The 22,194-nt window shown below is 40.2% G+C and overlaps 1 long non-coding RNA gene and 1 pseudogene across 1 annotated transcript in view; one reads left to right on the top strand and one right to left on the bottom strand.

The window, feature by feature from the left end:
* The window catches only part of LOC122143901, a 355,125-nt pseudogene that overhangs the window by 199,881 nt on the left and 133,050 nt on the right, over positions 1-22,194 (bottom strand).
* LOC122143908 overlaps positions 1-22,194 on the top strand; it is a 299,947-nt gene that overhangs the window by 193,917 nt on the left and 83,836 nt on the right. The window contains exon 2 of the long non-coding RNA XR_006159428.1: positions 1,588-1,592. This is a non-coding gene — a long non-coding RNA (uncharacterized LOC122143908). The remainder of the gene's footprint in view (positions 1-1,587; positions 1,593-22,194) is intronic.

Here is a 22,194-nt window from a genome sequence, read left to right as displayed (position 1 = left end):
CCAAAGCGAGTTACATCAGCTACTAACATCAACATGCAATGCCGTATATCACAGATAAATTGCACAGAGCGTATTGACTCTTGTTGGATGTTACAGCGAACTAGATTATGTTTAGTCTGCCCCTGTGAGTAACTGTGAAGGAATGCCTGCACATCAAAGGATTTGTGTAAGACACTACAAAAATAATAAAAACCATTTTATTCAGTGTACTCAAACAGTTATTACAGCACTTTTCTTTATTGGTTTTTGTGCATTTGCTGCTAGATCTTTTGTGGTGGAGCAGGACTGCAAGGAATAGGGGGAGGAAACACAAAAAAGGAATAAAAACCTGAAACAAAAGATCAACTTAAAAGTAATGACTTTTGTATTGTGTGTGTGTCTTTCTGTAGGTTATGAAAATGTCTGCCAGACTGGTTTTGTTAGTGCCTGCACTGACCCGATGCGAGAAGTCCACTGCAGCATCCGGAAATGGTCCAGAGACACAGGCGATGAGACGCTCCATCACTGCACAGCTCCTACTGTCTACATTTCAATGTCCATCCGTACGTAGATGGGATGCTGTGGCTGCGCTCTGTTCGAGTCATCAGTGACCCCAGAGAGCAGCGAGAGCATCTAGAGACCCCCAAAGGAACTGAGGGCTTTGATTTTAGGCTACAAGTTTAGATTCTGCTCGGTTTCTGTTTATAAGACGCAAGGCTGACTTTCAGAAGCTTCAAATAGCATCTGCCTAAACCATATGCTCGATGGTTATCGCTTTATATGATCACGTGATGACAGTGGCTCTCTATTACAGAGGTCAATTTCCTTATCAAGTGCGAGAAAAGAGCCGTGCTCAAGCAAGTTTTGAACCAGTTCAGGGCGTTAGCACCTACAAAAGTAACTAAATCCCAATGCTACTGTACTTGTTTAACCTCTGATGTAAAATGTCTTTACAGCTATAGTGGGTGCTCATGCGAGAGCAGCACATCGGATTGTTTGGAGCAGACACAGCTAGCAGTCGATTGTCCAGCATGTGTTACTTCTGCTCGTTCAAGAGCTCGTGTGAGATTCAGAGAGCCGTCCTCAAGGTATCTATTGTGTAAGGAACATCCTTGAGAAGGTGAGACTTGTGAAGAAAACACAGCGCAAAGCAGAACCGGTACTAGCTGTGGTTGGATGCTAGTAGATGTGGGGTCACCGTCTGTAAATACATAGATGGTTGTTAGCAACAGTTAGTTGAAAGAAGCTTTGTTTCATGGTTGTTGCCTGTACATGTCTGTCTTTATTCGTGATCGCTAACATTATACATTCTTATATCATTCATACGATACATGTTTCTGTTGGTCCGTAAATAAAATATAAAATATTTGATCTATTCATTGTATTAATTGCTGCCTGAAAACGATGTATTCACATCAATTTCTTGCCATTAGTGCTCATTCATGTTATAGCCCTATGTAACGACAGACATAGAGAAATTACATTTGCTTCTTTTACCTAAAATGTAATTTTAAGAAAAAAATCTATATAATATTGGTGGCATTTATCATTCTTATTGCATGTAAGTGTGGAGGTGAGCAGAAAGATGCAATTCATAGGGTCAAACAGGTCGTGTTAATTTTGAGTACGTGATATACTTTTAGAGTATAAAAATCAACAATCTTCTCCTAAAGGTTGAGATCTCTACCTTTTCTGCAGCAGCTGTCTCGAAGTTTCGCTTGTGCAGATATGCAGAGTCGACTTTTGAGAGAGACTGTACTGGACGGTTCGAGGTAGTGATGCCTCGTGAGGTCGTGGTGGTAGTGACACTCTGTACATCTTTTTTATTTATTATGCCGGGACAAACTGATTACCATAAATAGATCTATGGAAGAGGTTGTATCTAAACAATCCAATCCATAACGCCATAAAAAGCGTAAATAAAAAAATACGTGTTCATCAAGGATAAGCCATACTATAACAAGAAAACAATTCACATACAAATAATGAAAAAAATATTCTAGAGATTAACGATTTTGGCTTTCTAATTCTATAAAAAAATCAAATTAGTGGAGTTAAAAATATAAAAAACTTAATCACCAGTATGGCTATACTACAATACTTCATTGTCAAGATACAAATACATTCATGAAACCTTTCACTCATATGTTTAAGCTTTTGTACGCTTCGTGCTTTACACTTGTATGTAGGTCACATGATCACATAGCGGATGATGACTCGCCAAATGCATTAATGCTCAGACACAACTATACGCATACAGCTGTAGAGTAATGCTACTCTTTATAGCCCTCGTTTTAAACTTAGTTCTTATTGAAATTTAAATGCCCTAATAAAGGGTATGCGCGTTTCTGAACGCAGCCCGACAAAATCCGTTTTGACATCTGCGTGGTTCGGTGTGTGATTGGACAACTTTCTTACGTACGCCTCTCTTTCGTTCAAGTTACGCCCACTTCAAGTTACGCCCCTATGTCTGTGCATGTCTGCAGACAGACCCTTTCTCTTCATTTTTTTTGCGTGGTGTTTCCAGACCACGCACCAACTGAAACATGAAGCGGAAGTAGGCTAATATTTATATTGAGTAAAAACGTGAAACAAGAGATTATTGTTTGTTGTGTGTGTGTACCTAAGAAGATTGGTTGGGATTACTTAAAAAAAAAAAAAAAAGTACATTGTCTTTTATTTTGAACAAATGCAGATTAATTCAAAACTAGATGAATGAATGTAAAGACAGAAGAAACTTAACATTTATTGTTTAAGTATCACAGATTTACTTGGGTAACATTACATTCCACCCAGATCTTTTTTTTTTTTCAGTGGTACGTTCAAACAATTTGTCACCCAAAAAAAAAAAAAAAAAACGTTTTTTAAGACCACACATTTAGTGTCACGTAGCCTAATGACAACACAAAATCCAGATGCAAGTGAAGACAGTTTATTTTGCCACAACAGCAAACAAGCAAGATGTGTATAGAGGATGAACATGAGCAGATGAGCTGGTGAGCCAATGAGCAGGTTGAGAAGGTCTCTGCCACAAGGCCAGGGTACTGCCCGGCCGCCCGACAAACGGTTGCAAAAGGTTTTTTAACGCGAAACGAGGCGTGGTGACACCCTGTTTGTGATGAACGCAGTTAAAGCGTCTCCGCCAACTTAATGCAGCTGAGAAGGCCATCTCTCGTGGCTTGTGCACGAATTTCGGAGCCTGATGATTATTGATATTATAAATACTTGTTAATACTAGCAAGTCACCCTCGATGTTACAGTCACACTGCCTGCCAGTCCAGCATATGCACGAGACACATCCCAATCCGAGTGAAGCGGATTTGTGGAAACTGTTCCGTCCCTCATAGTTTCGACATCAAACAATTTTGCCTCGCATTTCAGGATGCACCAGAAAACATTTCAGGTGAAGGATAATCACGTCTTCACTCTGAGACGTGTTAGATATATATGCACCTTATATTTTATGTGAGTAGGCTATCATTATTGACGAATCACTGTGGCTACTATACTTTCTGCCTGATATTTCCCCTTATTTAATAGATAGAGTATAAAAAAAGTTTAGAAAGTGTCACTCCACAATTACATTTTTATCAAAAAATATATAAAAATGGCTCAGTCATGTTGGTTACATTAATCAGTGTATAGCACACCTTCATAAAGGAAAGAAAATAGACAGAAGACATTGCCAATTATAATAACTATTTGACAGACTGAAGTTCTAGATCCTATACTTGTGCCTCTATTATTATAAGTTATTTGCACTTAATGTAAATAAACATGTGGCAAACAATATACTCTGTCTCTTGTGAAGTTATTTTGTGTTATACATTTACAAATTCCCATTATCTGCAGTATGTGCATCAGGTGCTGTATACACAGACATAGCCATGATTGTGTCAGGACTTATTTACAGCCATCCATAGCGATGTAGACATCTACTACTATAACATATGCAGCACATATTTTCATCCAGGCTCTCTGTTGAGAAAGTTGGTCCCACTCCTGATAAAATGTAACCTTGCGACACCCAAAAAAAATTGCCTGTGCTCCATGTGCTGTTGTTGGCACCAAAAATGAGCCAGCTTACCGGGAGGCGGTGCAGACCGGTTTGCACAGGTCAAAGGAACCCTTCCTTATATCTTTCCATGCAACATGCAAGGTCCTTTGTACACTAAGAAAGAAATACAAACATCGGATGGCCCAGATGAGGAGGACGTTTGCAAGCCTGGCCACATGGTCTTCAGGATAAAACTGCCTTCCCTGAGTCATTGCGACACCACATCGCATGGCCCACCCCCCACATTCCATCCCAGCACCCACGCCTCCACAAAACATTTACATTCACCAGCAAGGGAATGCAAGTATTCAACTCCACGCAGTGGTGTCCATCACAGATGGCTGTTCCTGCGATGTGTACAAGCGTGGCCGGGGTCTGTGCATGATGCTCAGGGTACTTTCGGCAATGTCCATATATGGCCATGTCCCGGAGCAATGAGACGTGACTATCCACCTAGCCTTTGGAGACTCTGCCCTACCCCGCTCCTATGCCCTCTCTCCCTACCCTATATAGCTATCCTGGGCCTTCTCCACGCCGGCCCCTTTTTTACCACCCACCTCACCGCTCCCCCAGATTGTTGTGCTTGACAGGGCCTTGGCTCTCGCTTCTCCTATTTGCTGGACCTGGAGACTGTCTGCCGTGCCTTGCCCCTGGGCAAGCCGCCAGTCCCCCCCCCCCGTAGTTCTCCCCCGCTGCATGGTGCGCTCTCGCCCCCTTTACCTCTTGCGGGGCGGACAGGCCATCCCAATGGACGGATTGTGCACGCGGGTGGCTGGCCCTGCTGACCATGCCTGTCCCACGAGGCCCCCCCCTGAACTCACTTCCGCGGGTCGCAGCCCCAGGGATGAGATTGCTTCATTTTGGTGATGGAGGGTTGATTTAACGTAGTTCTGGTTTAATGTTTTTGTGTGTTTCCCCTAAGTTTCCGAGTTTTTGTTTCATCAACGCCTGGCACCCTAAAATTCTGCTCCACCACCCTTCCATTCCCTCCATAAACTCAAAAAACATTACGGGCGGTGATGTTTAATGGCCATGATTGCTACAGATCCTGACGGCAACACAGATAGTAACCTCAATATCAGCAGGAAATTTATGAGCAACCTGAGGCGAAAGACCACCAAGTTTACTTTCTCTTCCAAGCCCGAAACAAATTCTTTAAGATTTGATCCGGTTCATCTTGACCACTGCCACTGCTTGCCTTTTGCAGGGCCATGAGCTGACATCTGACTCCTCTGTCTAAGTGACATACTAGCTCAAACCACTCAGGGGCCTTCAGACTTGCTTTCTCTTCTTTGCCATGTTACTGCTGAGGGCCTTAGGTCCTGAAGTTGATAGCGTCCGAAGTTGCTGGTCCTGAAAGTGATGGTCCTGAAGTTGTAGAAGATCTGATGTGGAAAGAAATACTTAAACTTGCGCTGGCCTAAAAATGGGACAATGATCAAGGCAGCAAACATCACTTTCCTCCAAATACATTTTGCAGTTCTACTGAAGTTCGAGTTTACTTGAATCCATGACCGTTTTTCCTGCCAAAACAAAGCTCGATTAAACATCCAGTTAACCTCATATTCTAATTACCCGAGTCACATAATACGACATCTGTAAAATAAAGCTGTTAGGTAACACTACCAAGTATACAGTAAAGTAGATGACAACATTGGAGAACTACCTCTGGTATCCAACGCTGAATGACAATGTGAGGCCATTATATGACATAATCGGGCTGAGTGAATGGAAAAGTTACAAAAAGATCCAATAAGTATTATAAGATTTTTATAAAAGCCAGTGACTATAACAATAATAATGCAATAACTCATCTGATGTGCCTAAGTTCATGTTGATGCAACAAAAAAAAAACAAAAAAAAAAAGAGAAAAAACCATTGACATAGAAAAGATTTTTATCACCTAGCACAAAGATGCCACGATCAAACAACGTGGTCCCACACTAGGATCCCATCAGCCAGGAGGTCTCCATGATGAGATAAAAAGCAGCCCAGCTGCTGCGCCACCACCCACTCCCAGGTCATTCTTCCTATGTCTCACTATGTTTTGTATCCTAATCATAGAAACCCAGTAATAGCAATGTTCTTATCAAGTGCCCTACTCCCAAAATTATGCAATGACCCAGTATCAAAACAAACCTGGTTTCTAACTGCACTGAACCTATTGTAACATGACCTCTGCTCCAAAGTCATAGCCTTTTGACAGCATTTCGTGCCAGCATAACTTTTTCCACACTTCATACACTTCTTTAAACAGAAGATTGAAAGTCTTCAGCCATTTAGCGTTGTCAGAGAAATTAGAAAGCCAAGCGCTTGGCTATTGGCCGTCCAGGGCACACTTAGATCTATAGCACACATTTAAATAGAGTAAGTCACAGAAAATATGATATAAGGAAAAATCGACTGTGTAGGAATGAACAATGTGATCCTTTGATGCAGCCAGAGTTGGGGGTTTTGACACGTTACCACTTTGGAACCCAGACAGTGTGGTCCAGCCACCCGACAAATTAAGTGGTGTCCGTGCCGGAGACAATTAAGATGCGTCACCAGTAGCGGCGACAAATGGAAGTGGCGCAGAGCGCTCAACTTCGTCGCGTTGTTTTAGGCCAGCCCCCAATGACTCTGTTGGTGCAGGAATCCGTTCACACTTTCTTGTGGCCGCTAGTTGTACCGCTGGGGCGCAAAGCCCCCTTCACAGTGGGGTGCAGTTTTTGGGAATGGTAGTCCGTCGTGGTAGTGTTGCCTAGGTCCTTTGATGCCCCCTCGCCTGTCCAAAGGGCTTGCGACACCACCAACTGAAAGACACACCTTTATCCAAAGTCTGACTGCAAACCACCTATTTTATCGCTGGTCGCCCTAAATCACTTTAATTTATTATGTTATTTCTAGTTCTTAATTTTTAACTACCCTTGTCTAATTATCAGTTCTATTTGTTGTAACGCACTCATCCACCTGGGTCGGACATTTCGGGAATCTAATAAACTTGCTGTTTGTCATTACTGCAGTTAAACTATAAACAACGACTCATCATGGTGATATGCTATATTTTAGCTCTATCAAACTCTTACGGCCAACACATGTCGTTCTCACTGTCTTCACTGTTGCATCTACCGAGCTGCCCAGCGGCCCCCTTTGCTCCCTCTTTGCTTGCCCTCGGACCCTTGTGCGCGGGTCTCTTAACCGCGTGGTTCCTCACCTGCTGGTGCTTGGGCGCCCTTTGCCCTACCCCCCCCCGCGGGCCCCGCTCTCCCCCACCCCCGTGGCCCCCGTGGCACCCCGTTTCCCTGCGCCCCGTGTGTTCCCGGCACCGTCGCCCCACCCGTGGCCCCCCCCGGTATTTCTGTGCGCTTGCCGGCCGCTTCCCTCCGCGGGCCTCCGCCCCGCCTGGGCCCCCCCCCCGCCCGCTCTGCGGCCCCGCGCGCCCTCCGGGCGCTGCCCCGGCCCCCCCCCTTCCCACACGCTCTGCCCCCTGCCCCGCGTCCCCCCCGCGCCGCTCCCGCCCGGCCCGCCCCCGTGGGGTTTTCCCCCCCCCCCCCCCCGCTTCTTTGTCCCCTTCCCCCCCCTCGGCCCCGGCTCGTCCCCCTTGGTGCTCTTCGCCCTCCCCGCCCCCCCGGCCGTGCTTTGTTTCCTCCTCTCCCTTTCCCTTCCCCCGCCCCTTTGTCGTCCCCCCCCCCCCACTCTTGCGCCCCCCTGCCTGGCTCTTCGCCCCTGCCCCCCCGTTTTCCGCGGCGCGCCCCCCTCGGCGCTGCCCCCCCCCCTTGTGCCTACCTGAGCGGGCGTCAGCCCGCCCCCCCCCCGTTTTCTCTCCCCTCCCTTTTGCCGTCTTTTGCCTTCCCGTCGCGTGCTCATTTTTCCTTCCGCCCGTGCCCTGCTGCTCGGGGGCGGGGTGCAGCCCGGCACCTTTCCGCTTCCCAATGCTCGCCCTCTCCCCTGTTGCCCTTCCACCCGGTCTCCCGACCCCCACTGACGCTGTTCCCCCGCCGCGCTCACGCTCCCCCACTGCCCACACCACCCCGTGGCAACTTAGGCACCTCTTCCCGCCGTCTCTTTCCTTGTCCCATCTCACCTCGCGCCTGCCTCACCCCCTGCCGACCCCCGCACCGCCCGACCTCATCCCGCTGTGGGGCCCCTGCTCCCCGCCCTGCCTCCATACCTGGTCATAGGTCCACAGATCGGCCTACCCTTGTGTGGCCTCCCCTTCACCTTTTCTGCCCCTTCTGTTTCCTTCTAACCTACACCTCGCCCTTCACTCCTAGCTACTTTCCACTCGCACCTCGACTTTTCTCCCTCGTTCCTATGTGTGTCCCATGCAGCCACCCTCAGCTCCAATTCATGTTCCTCCCATTCGTGGTATGTTGCATATGGCTCCGCCTATCCTCGACTTAAGACTACTGGTGCCATTGCATACACCCCTTATCCATCATATGCTTCCCATAGCTCTTTTTAGATCGCGCCTGCGTACAAGCCACGCGCTGACTGTGGGGGCGTGGTTTGGCATCACCGATCTCTATAAGGGTTGGCATCTCAAAGCAATAGCCGACCGGTTGGCATGCCAACCCCCGGAATAACCCCGCGCATTTGACTCATCATATAAACCATGCGAGAGAGCCCCCCATACTCAAAAACAGAAAAGGACCGCAAGCACGCGTCTCAACTCTAAATATGGGACCTACCAACCGCAGTAATGACTCCCCGGGCCCTCAGCCCCGCATAGATTTAGTGTTGTTAACATCTGATCCCTCTTTATTTCACAATCCATGCTATAAACATCCCTAAGTGACACCGTCGGTTTCTGCGTTTGTGAACCTATATATTGTTTGTAGTTTTGAAACACGGCCAGCACACTACAAAGAGGTACACTATTAGACCCGCATAACTGTTTCGGCTGGGCCACTGCGTATACTGGTTCTCTACTAGATGCTCTTGTGTCCGAGGGACCAGAGAGAATTTGCACCTGATGTTTATTATGCTTGCCTAGCTCGTTCATGTAAGTTCGAAATCTAGTTAACCATAAAAAAAATATATATTAAAAATTTATTAAAAGCGTTTTGAATGCTGAACATTCACCCAAGTTGCTAATACAACCACACCAAAACCCAAGAAAATAACATCACGAACATTTTGTCTCTGCCCCCCGTTCAGATGCCCACACGATGGTCCCAGTCACGGAGCCTCCTCCATGCGTTCTGCAGGTACAAGAAACCGGAGAATCAGCTCACACTGTCTTGTGTGGCCTTCTGCGACTGTCCCTTAGTATCGCGCTCTAGTTAGCACTGGATCCGGCAGAAACAGGCGAAAGGATTCGAGAGTGGGATGGGCGTTATTGACGATGGCACTGCGCACTTTGTTTGCTCACGTCCTACAAAGGCAATATCCATCACAAAAGACAACAGCAAACATGGTGTACTTGCGAGATAAAAAGTCTGAAAACTGAAGACACAGCCGTTGTTTATTACTCGCCTACGCAGGAGAGTCACAGTACACAAAAGACAATGCAGTCCCATCAAAACCTCATGCATGTTGTGTTGTGAAGTCCGATCAGACGTGAGTCTTAGAAAATTCATACACCTGCGGCGAATTAGGAGGTAGCTTCTCTTTTAAGGATTCTCTGCAGCTTTACTGGACCCATCTTTACCACACCAAATTAAAATATGATATGTTTTGTCTTATGTTTTAACCGTGACATTTTAACCATATGTCGACATTGTACTGCTAAGCAGCGCCATATGTGAAACATATTTTTAAAACTAGTTTAATGTCTGGTAAAACTGCATTCTGCCCTGCTTTCGTGGCTGAAGCATATGAACAAATTAATTAATTAGCACCATTATACAATGAAAATAGAACTTCAGAAATTTATTATACTCTTTGAACACTAAAGAAACATTTAAGCGAGCATGAAAAACTCTTGTCAGCAGAAAAAAAAGAATACACAATAAAACAGTTTTTGCAGGCCCGATTTTTAAAATGTGCTAACATCTAAATAGATTTGCTTTTATTCCAAAAAAGAAATCTATGACTGTATCAACCTGACTATAGAGATTACCCCCCAGTAACAATGTGTTTACTTTTATACCAGTGGCAACTGACGACACTGAATGGGCTGTAAGCGAGTCGGTGAGAGCTCTGGAGATTGCAGAGATTTCAGTTGCGTTACCTCTCTCTTTATATTTTTTAGCCACTAAGATGACACCCAAGTCTAGCCACGTGTTCTCATCACAACCTGTTCAGAAACATACATATACATCAACTTCTTCCTGCGTCTGAAGCAATTCATACACAACTTCTTGCTGATTACGGGTTAAGATGAAGCAGAGAGGCCGATTTTCTTTGTTCTGCTAATGTTACTCTTCATTACATGGTACGTGCAGGGAAAACTGTTAAAAAATTACAATTTGGCCAATGCAGACTATAATTGCCACGCCTAATGTGCAATAATGCATTCTAAATTCAGCCGCTTTTTCTCAATTTTCAGATTGCAGGAGCGGACACTGCGTGGAATTGTGCCTGCAGTCCATTAAACCAGGCAGAGTCTCCTAAACTCAGACCGTACTGCTTCTGGCTTTTAACTTTGGTGGCTCTGGATGCTTGGATCAACAGGCTTGCGGGAAAGGACCAGAGTGGGTAGCACCACTATCTGATGGCAATAGCTAATTCTACTATTCTGACAATGGTTAAGACGATTTACCGATCCTCAAGAATGCACAACAACAAGAATCAGCTGTGTACCTCAGATGAGCTAGTATGAAACTGAAGACACTGCTGATTTCACTCTGTGCAAGAGACACTGTAAGACAAGAACTTTTGTGATTGCTATAAAAACACTTCTGTCAGAGAAGCCCATTTACCAAATTACCTTACCAATAGTGATTCCCCCCAAAACTCAAGTTACAGGTTTTCATATCGTTACAACTGACAGTTTTATTAATATGTTTTGATCTTAGAGCAGAGTATTCCCTATCTGGGTGAACAAAATGATAGAAATAAATATGTAAAAGAAAAACAAATAGAAAACACAAATCAGACAAACATTAATCAAAAAACTACCAAGCTCAAACATTGTCATTCTCTTGTCCTCTAAATCGAAACTAACTTTAATATAAGCACATCGGATACTACCATCAGATTAAAAACTTAAAGTTACCAGAACATAATGACACCATATATATTTATAACACACATTATGTAAGACAAAAAAAATGTTGTATTTGCCCCAAATACTCAGAACGTGCAGGCTGGGGGGCGGATGTAAATAAGCCGACTTGTGCCTTTTGCATCACAATGTCTATCACAACTAACATAGTTATCGAACATATTTTTTGTTGTTACCGAGCGCAGGGGAACTTTGTAAACTATTTACTAGGACCCATTGTGCGAGGGTCTCTTTAATACCGCGTGTTTATATACATGCTGCCCTGATTGGGCCGACATTTCTGACACACCCACCAAAAAAGAGAAAACGCATCTCAAACCTTGCAACAGTTCCCACACCGTTCCAGGAAACGTGTCGTTCAACCCGGAAAACGTAGCAAAACGTTGCGCACCGGTGTGAGCTTGAACGTGCCCCAGATCTAACTCAGACGGGAACTCCAGGAAACAGACGGTGGAACCACAAAAAAAAACATGATTTTTCCTTTGTTTACAAGTAAAAACACATATGTAAAAGGATAATACTTTGTGATTTAATAATTCATGCACTACAAGAAAACCAAGGAAAGTGATTTATGTTTCCTTAATATTTAATATAATAACAGCAACATTTTTGTAGAACAAAATTCTGAGTCAAAACCTGAATGGATCAAGCAACTTGCACAGTTTTTCCGAGCTGCAGAAGAACATATCTGGCAGATTGCTAATTGTAATGTTTGTAGCACTGTTTCATCACACATAAACATGACGTATTTGCCTTTAGCAGTAATGATGTGCTGAATTTTAAAAAACACGTGCTTAATGGGGGGGGAGGGGGAGAAACGGCAAATTGATAGGCCTTAACAATGTGTATTGAAAATATCCACATGTTGACTTAAACAGGTATAAAAAAGAAAAAAAAGTTTCAAAGCCTTTCCAAAACACAGACATAGCGCTTCAAAACTGAAAAAAAGGTGAAAAATGGAAATTTTGTGAAAGACATTCGTACTCCTTTCATTGAAAAATCAACTATAGAGACTGAATACACCACTGAATGAATAAAGAAAGAAAGAACATAAATCTATAGATTGTTGGGGAAACATGCTCAAAGCACTGACTACAATCTGAGTCCTAGGTCAAATAGATAGTGACTAACTCATTTTGTTTGTGGCATCACCTTAAATTGTTAATGCTTCTTTTTTTACTTTATACCATACCGAAACATGCAACCTTTAACTCCTATGATACCTCTTACACTCGCATTAATAATAGAGTATTATCTCTAGTTTTCCAATGGTGTTCAATATTTCAGCACAACCTTCAGTAAGCATGTTTCTCTACCATTGTTGTCCTGTTGATATGGGACAACAATATCCTAGGAATTACGTAAAGGCATCATTGCAAAAAAAAAATATAATAAATGACACAATCTCTTTTTTTAGATGGAATTGAGCTCCCCCAGCCAAGCTCTGAAGTTGTGAGGGCTGAGGGGCATCACTGATTCTCTCTCATAAGGTGTCTGGATACTTCTTTACAGACAAATAGCCTATGCAACAGGTTGGAATTGAAAACCCATAGGAAAAACATGGAATATTTAATTACATCTGGAGAGATGCCACCATTACTCAAAAAAAAAGCTTCTTTGAAAAGCAAGTTTAATATCACAAAGAATACCACCAGCAGCATGTAACTCTACAGGGAAACAGCAGCAGATGGAGTTTGTAAAGACCCTCCTTATTCAAATAAGTCTAAAAATATACAAGTACAGTCTGTTCTCTCTGGATTACACTTGTATTTTTAAAAGCATCATCAAAACACCCAGAAGCATAATTTTTGCATGGAACTGCATTGATTCTTATTTATTGTATTCTGCTTGTACTCGTTTCATGTAAGTTGAATCTGTTAACCAGTAAAAAAAAGATATTATTATTAAAAATATTATTAAAAAGGTTTGAATGTGAACATTCACACAAAGTTGTAATAAACACGAACATTTGTCTTGTTCCAGATGCACATGGTCAGTCACTGACCTCCTCTGGTTCTTGAGGTAAAGAAACCCGGAGAATCAGTCACACTGTCTTTGTGTGGCTTCTGGACTGTCCCTTAGCTGGTTTGCACGGGATCCGGCAGAAGAAGAGAAAACAGGGGAAAGGACTGGAGTGGATTGGGCGTATTGACGATGGCACTGGCACTATTTTTGCTCAGTCCTTACAAGGCCAATCTCCATACACAAAAGACACCAGCAAAAACATGGTGTACTTGGAGATAAAAAGTCTGAAAACTGACAGACACAGCCGTTTATTAATGTGCACGGAGAGTCACAGTTACACAAAAAGACTGCAGTCTCCATCAAAAAACCTGCATGCATGGTGTTGGGAAGTCAATAAGACGTGACTAGAAACATTCATACACCTTGGGGAATTAAGGAGTTGCTCTCTTTAAGGATTCTCTGCCAGCTTTACTGGCCACTTTACCAACACAAATTAAATATGATATGGTTTTGTTATGTTTTAACGTGTTTTAAACATATGTAGACATTTACTGCAAGGGCATATGTGAAATCATTTTAAAAACTGTTAATGTATGATTTTAAACTGAATTCTGCCTGCTTTCGTTGGATAGAAGCATGAACAAATTAATTAATTAGACCTATTACAATGAAATATAGAAAATTTATTATCTCTTGAACACTAATAAACATAAAGCGAGCATGAAAAACTCTTGTCAGCAGAAAAAAAGTACACAATAAAAAGTTTTGCCAGGCAGATTAAAATGTGCAACATCTAAATAGATTTGTTTTATTCCAAAAAAGAATCATTGACTGTATCAACCTGAATATAGAGAGTACAGTAACAATGGTGTTTACTTTTATACAGTGGCAACTGAAGCACTGAATGGGCTGTAAGAGAGTCGGTGAGAGCTCTGAGATTGAGAGATTTCAGTTGGTTCACCTCTCTCTTTATATTTTTTAGCCACTAGATGACACCCCCAAGTATGCAAAGTGTTTCTCATCACAACCTGTTCAGTGTGGAAACATACATATACATCAACTCTTCCTGGTCTGAAGCAATTCTACCACAACTTCTTGTGATTACAGGTTAATGATGAAGCAGAGGACGATTTTCTTTGTTCTGCTAATGTTCTCTTCATTACATGGTACTGCAGAAAACTGTTAAAAAACTTACAATTTGCCAATGCAGACTATAATTTGCACGCTAATGTGCAATAATGATTCTAAATTCAGTTGTTTTCTCAATTTTCAGATGGCAGGAGCCAGACACTGGTGGAATCTGATGCTGCAGTCATTAAACCAGGAGAGTCTCATAAAACTGACCTGTACTGCTTCTGGTTTTAACTTTGGTGGCTCCTGGATGGCTTGGATCAGACAGGCTACGGGGAAAGGACCAGAGTGGGTAGCAACACTATCTGATGGCAATAGCTATATCTACTATTCTGACAAGGTTAAGGGGACGATTACCATCTCAAGAGACAACAACAAGAATCAGCTGTACCTCCAGATGAGCAGTCTGAAAACTGAAGACACTGCTGTTTACTACTGTGCAAGACACACTGTAAGACAAGAGTGTGTGGTGTTGTATAAAAACACTTCTAAGAAGCAATTTACCTTAATTTACCTTACCAAGAGATGAGTCAAAAAACTCAAGTTTACAGGTTTTCATATAGTAACACTGGACAGTTTTTATTAATATGTTTTTGATTAGAGCAGAGTATTCCTATCTTGGGGTGAAATAAATGCTAGAATAAATATGTAAAATAAACAAATATGAAAAACACAAATCAGACAAACATTAATCAAAAACTACCACGCCAAACAGTTGTCATTCTGTCCTCTAAACTCGAAACTAACTTTAATATAAGCACATCGGATACTACCACAGATTAAAAAACTTAAACTTACCAGAACATAATGACACCTATATATTTATAATCACACATTATGTATAGAAAAAAAAAATGTATTTTGCACAAATAATCAGAACGTGGATGTAAAAATAAGGACTTTGCCTTTTTTTGCATACAATGTCTATCACAACTAACATAGTTATCGACACATATTTTATATTAAACTGCAAACTTTGTAAATAACATATCTGCACCCACACTAATAACATACCTGTACATTTATCTAAACAATTACATTTTTTTTTTTCCCTATACTTCTATTTCTGTATATATAGTACATTATTTCTTTTGATACATAAGCAATAAATTACATGTTCTGTCCTCTCCTGTTGCAGAACAAGAACACCATTCATACTTTATGACATATTGGTGCGAACGAGCTACACTTTTAAATAGATTAAGTGCTGAAGCCTGCACTGTATGTAGGTGCTGGATAGGAGTAAAACAAAAACACTGAAGGCTTGTCCAAATACCCAAACTTGCACTTGAGCACTTGTCTTCTTACATGACATATTTCCTGTGTTTGGCCTAGGTGGGCATGAAGGACCACAAGTGTGTGTAGATCTTTCCATTACCCGATGGGACACAACTTGTAGTGTGTAATCAGAGTTCTATTTTGATTTTCAGTACTTTGCATTTTAAAATAAACTTCTAAATATCTTTTCACTAGTACCATATAACAGATTAACGCAATTTAACAACAGTTTAATGTGGTGCTTCTAATTAAGTGATAAAAACCAGTTGCAAATGTTGTTACAAAATACAACATACACACACTCCAGAAAGGTATTCATCAAATGTGTGGATTTATGTGCATTAAAGGCACTGTGCTATGGCGTTTTTAAAGGCCTGGGACAGTCTTGCGCACACTTACTTCCTGTTGTGTGCACATGCTGTAGTCTCTAAATAAGGTGCTTAAGGTTAATAAGGTTAAACCGAGGTCCTGACTCTCTGGGAATCATTAAAAATCCCAGAATGTCTTTCAAAAAGGAGTAGTGGTGTGAACTCGGCATCCTGGCCAAATTTGCCCATTGGCCTCTGACCATCATGGCCTCCTAACAATCCCCATATCTGCTGATTGGCTTCATCACTGTCTCCTCTCCACCAATAAGCTGGTGTGTGGTGGGCTGCTGTCACATCATCCAGGTGGATGCTGCAGCTGCTGGATGAGGAGGAGATCCCTCTCACAATGTAAAGTGTTTTAAATGATTAGAAAAGCACTACATAAATGTTAATGAATTATTAATTATTCAAACAAAACTGCTTCACAAACAACATCCCATAAACCTTGAATTTCCATAAACATTCCCTCTTATCTCTTACTCATAAAGACAAAACAGTTCATGAAACCCCCACAATAATTAAACAATGAAAATACTTTAGCAAGGAATATAAGTATAAAAAATAAAGTATACAAAAACATAATAAAAATAAAAAATGAATAAGTGATATAAAATGCTAAATAAAAAAAAAAAAAAAAAAAAAAAATGACATAAATGGCTAATGATCATAAAAGATTATAATGTCTATGAATTAATTAAAAAAAAAAAAAGCGCACACAACACAAATGTATGATTGCTCTATTGCGGCTACACACACATACACACAGTTTGCATTTGAGGATCCATAGATCTTTCATCCCCTTACACAAAGAAAAATGTATTTCTTAATATGAATTATCAATATATTCAATGACATAACAGTATATTAGAAATTATTACAGAATAATATATTTATAAATTTCATATATTGAAAAATATATGACAATATATTTACTTATATATCACAATATACTGTGTATAATTTTATATTCAGTAATACGCTTTATAATATGTGGATGTTCATGTGACAAGATATGGTACTGCATGTGTAAAAAATATATTGAATATATATTTACTTAAGCAATATACATAACACATATATGGAATTATATATGTCTTTATGTTTAACAATCATTTACAATATACAGTTTCATATTTTAAAACATAAATAGTTTACAACATCATAAGCACACCTGCTCATAATAAAGCGCTTACTGAACAGAAAAAACACTGTGCTGAAAAGTGCACGACATTACTTTTTTAAATAAAGTAAACATCGTAATGGGGTTTGGCCAACTGTCATCCTAACCACAAGCTCTACTCTTCTGCACAATGGTAACCCCACAAACTTACACATACCAGAAACCCTTTACCATCTCAAAATAATTGTAACTTATTTCAAAAAGTGAAACTTTCTTCTAGATTCATTTAATATAAAGTATTTTACACATACCAGAAACCCTTTACCATTTCAAAATAATTGTAACTTATTTCATACATAATATATGTGTGTATACTGTGTATATTTATTATTTATATATTAATACACACACATGCATGTATATATTTAAGAAGAATATGTTATGTTTTTATATATTAAATATATTTATATATAATATAAAATATAAGAATATAAATATATAAATGTATATAACATGTAAATATTTTCTAAATATATAATTTATGTGTGTGTATTATATATAACATAATAAATATACCCTGTACAAAACACATACATATATTATGTAAACAAAACTTTTATTTTGGATGTGATTAATCATGATTAATCATTTGACAGCCCTAATTTAAACTGGATGTGTTTTGTAATGATTAATTTTATTTTGTTTTAATTTTGATTATTAGAGCTCACAGCTCATGAAAGTAAAAAAATACAGTATCTCAAAATATTAGAATATTTCCTAAGATAAATTTAAAAAAAAAAAAAAGAAAAAAGGATTTGCAAAACAGAAAAGCTCAAGTTCTTTAAAGTATGTTCATTCATGCACTCATACTTGGTCGTGGCTCCTTTAGCACAAACTCCAGCATCAGTGAGGTGTTGTGTGGAAGCGTTCAGCCTGTGGCACTGCTGAGGCACTTCAGCTCGTCTGTATTGTTGGATCGACTGTTTCTCATCTTTCTCTTAAAAAATATCCCATAGATTCCATATGGGGTTCAGGTCAGGCATGTTGGCTGGCCAATCAAACACAGTAATATCATGGTCAGGAAACCACTTGGAAGTGGTTTTGGAACTGTGGGCAGGTGCTAAATCCTGCTGCAAAATTAAATCAGCATCTCCATAAAGCTTGTCAGCAGATGGAAGCCTAAAGTGCTCCAAAACCTCCTGGTAGATGGCTGCATTGACTTTTGACTTGTTAAAAACACAATGAACAAACACCAGCAGACGTCATGGCACCCCGAATCATCAATGACTTCAGAAACAGGAAAAATTCACACAACCGGAAACTTGACACTGACTTCGGAAACTTGACACTGACTTTCAAGCAGCTTGGATTCTGTGCCTCTCCAGTCTTCCTCCAGACTCTAGACCAGGGGTGAAGGACTTTGGACCACTGAGCAGCACTCCAGATCTTTTTTCTCAGAAAGAATCAAACATTATGAAAGTGAAAAGTCATGACATTTGCCAAGTATGGGTAAAACCATACTCGGAATTGGTGCTCTGCATTTAACCCATTCAAATGCACACACACAGCAGTGAGAAGTGAACACACATCCAGAGCAGTGGGCAACTATATATATCCAGCACCCGGGGAGCAACTGGGTGTTCAGTGCCTTGCTCAAGAGCACTTCAGCATGGGTATTATGAGAGTGAAAGAGAGCGCTGTTCATTAACTCCCTCCCCCACCTACAACTCCTGCCAGCACTGAGACTCAAACCTGCAACCTTCAGGTTACAAGTCCAACTCTCTAACCATTAGGCCACAGCTGCCCCTATGAGTATTATGAGTATTAGATTCATTTTGGTCTTCATTTCTAAATATATTTGCATGTATCAACATATAGCATATATTGTCAGTTCATATATTTCTGTATATTGAAAAATATACAGTAAGCACTAGTTTTCAGTATATGGAAATATATTATGCAATATATCACATTATATTTTGCTGTATATACCCTTACATTTTTTTTCCATAAGGGTCAGTAAATAAGAAGTTAATATTGAGTTATTTTTTGAATACAACATTGTCTGTTCTTGCTCACTTTTACTGTTTATAAAATATTACATATAAAGCCACAGCAGAGCTGTTATTATCTGTCTTGAATCAAGCCTAAATAAATAAATACATAAATAATTAAAATCAATTAATGGTGTCGGTTGTAGCCTAAAGATTTGTGTGTAATAAGATGATGTTGAATCAAATTCTCAGTTTAATTTGATGTGCATTTAATTAGATTAATTAGTACAGGGGTGCCCAACCCTGTTCCTGGAGATCTACCTTTCTGCAGAGTTCAGTTCCAACCCTGATCATACACACTGTCTGTAATTATCAAGAGCTCCTTCAGATCCTAATTAGTTTGTTCATTTGTGTTTGATCAGGGTTTGGAGCTGAACTCTACAGGAAGGTAGATTTTAGCCTTCTAATTTGAATCCTTTGTTGTCTGTGAGACTTCAATAAACACCCACAGTTGTTTATTACCGTGCACGAGGCTGGCCAGGTCTGCTCATAAAGGATTTTTATTTTATTTATTTTTTTTTATTTTATTTTTTGGGGGGGGGGCAAGTCTATAAAATCACGTTACACTGTGGTCAAGAAAACACGGAAGCCTGAAACTCTTCAACTTTTAACGCTAGAGGGCGAGAAAGCAACGCTTCGACACTTACGTCACAAAACGACTGTTCATTTAAAAGAGAGAGATAGCAATAATAATATGATATTTACAGACTGTTTTCTTTCTTTGTTTGTTTTTATGGTCCTTGATATGGATTATTTAATCATTTTGCCCGAGTTTTTATGAGCTGTTTGATTTTTACTAGGTTATTATAGTTTGATCAGTGATGGTCCATCAACTGCAGTGCTTGCCAGTTGACCGAAATTGATTAAAATAAACTGAAATGTTTGTTCAATTATGGAAAGATTTGAAAATTACAAAAACCCCTCTTTAAACGTTGCAGAACTCGTAAAAAATTACAAATGACACGCTGGCGCTGGTTTTTGTACAAGTGTATGTCACTGTGACTGGGCTGAAATGTTTTTTTGGCACCGTGATAAAGCCCTGTACAAAAAACTGCTCGAATAAAACACATTACATTTTTTTATAACCGATGTGGAGAAACAGATCTGTGTACATGACATTTATTCATGTGACATCTACATGAGATGTTAACATATGTAAAACAAAATGTAACTCAAGAAACTGAATGCTGAATTAATTATCTAATGAGATGTTCACATATGTAGGATTTAATGTGTATAATGAATAATTAATTATGAATTAATTATATTAAAAATATAAAGTGAGTAAATTGTTTTGGTTTACTTATGGTTTTGTTTTTTTTTGTGTATTGTTGTTTTTTTCTTGATTTTTAACAAGCTGTTTTTTTTTTTTTTTTTTACGTTATAAATGCTTGGAAATAATATTTAACGTTTTCAAGTCTATTCATCATTTGTAGCAGGCAAGCCACCAATAATCGCAATAAGCTTTGTTATTTTTATTAAAAACACGTCTCAACCTTGTCAACTTACTACAATAAATACTACAAACAATAGCCTAATTATTACACTCTTAAATTTGTAGTGAGATAACTAGGCCTATATTTTCCTCTTTAATATTTGCAGCACGAAAATAACATGAATAAATAGGCTATTTGAATGCATGTTTAAAAAAAAAAATTAAAAAAAAAACATCAGAACAATTTATAAACGAATGTCTCATGAAATCTATCAATCAGTTTAAAAAAACGTCAAGCAATTTATTGCTGTTTTTCATGTTAAATGTGAAGAATGACAGGTTGGATGCAACACGTTTTATTAATTTATTTTATTATTATTATTGTTATTATTATTTATTTTGGCGGTGAAGAATGACAAGTTGGATGCCACAGACTTTTTTCTTTGGGCCGAGTATAGATGTAATTTTCACTTTAATTTTTTACTTTATTATTTGATGTGTTATTTATTTATTTATCTTTTTTAACATGGAACTAAAATACGACCGTAGGCTATTACTGCATGCAAATCTCTGCAGATCTGATTCTCTTATCAGTTCCAGGAAAGACCTGAATGATTTTCCCCAGTGGCCACAAGGCATGTGGCAGTTGCTGGTCCACGATCCTAACAGTATCACCAGTCTGCAGGTCAGTTCCTTCTGTTTTCCACTTCTGTCTAATCTGAAGGTTTGGTAGGTAGTAATGGATAAAGTTCCTCCAGAAGTGGTCAGCTAGGAGCTGACTATGCTTCAATCTCCTACAGCTTAAAAGATCAGAATCGTGGTATATGACTTGAGGTAATGAGGCGTCCCACCCGCCCCATCAACAAGATGTTTGAAGTTACTGGGTCTGGATCAGCAATGTCTAAAGAGGTGTATGCAATGGGTTTGGAATTGAGAATACCTTCTATTTCTATAAGGACTGTCCTCAGTACTTCTTTGCTGACTGTCCTGGGCACCAAGTGTAACTTGAAGTGCATCCTTTAACGAACGTATCTCCCTATCCCAACATCCACCAAAATAAGGTGCACTGAGTGGATTAAAGAGAAAATCATATCTGTTGGCTGGCGAGGTGGGTTTATAGCTCAGAATGAAGAGTCAAGAAAGATTCCCTTAATTCCCTTTCTCCTCCTTTGAAATTGTTACCCTGGTCTGTGAGGAGTTCAAAGGGTTTGCCACATCTGGAAATGAATCTCCATAGAGCCATTAAGAAGGAATCAGTGTCCATGCTGGTAAATAGGTCAATGTGGACTGCATGTGAGGTCATGCATTTAAAAATGATTCCCCATCTCTTTTCATGCTGGCGTCCCACCTTTATAGTCTATGGTCCAAAATAGTCTACACCAGTTGAGTAAAAGGCTGGTTGATGGATTCTAAGCCTGGCGGGGGGGAGGTCTGCCATTCTGGGAGGATGTGGTTGTCCTCGCCACCGTTGACACTCTGTACATAGCCGTTGGTGACTTTTGACCGCTGCTTGTCCCTGTAGCACCCAAGTACTTTTTCTCCGAAGTTGATTATCAGTCTGGTAATGGATTGATGCGGGTCAAGGACAATAGGTTGTATGGCCTCTTCTTCTGGTTCACTGTACTGATGAAGGCGGCCACCAACCGGTATGAGT

The sequence above is a fragment of the Cyprinus carpio genome, unplaced genomic scaffold, assembly GCF_018340385.1.
Source record: "Cyprinus carpio isolate SPL01 unplaced genomic scaffold, ASM1834038v1 S000006530, whole genome shotgun sequence".
Classification (NCBI taxonomy): domain Eukaryota; kingdom Metazoa; phylum Chordata; class Actinopteri; order Cypriniformes; family Cyprinidae; genus Cyprinus; species Cyprinus carpio.
The sequence above is the reverse complement of the archived record's forward strand: the minus strand, read 5'-3'. Positions and strand labels throughout refer to the sequence as shown.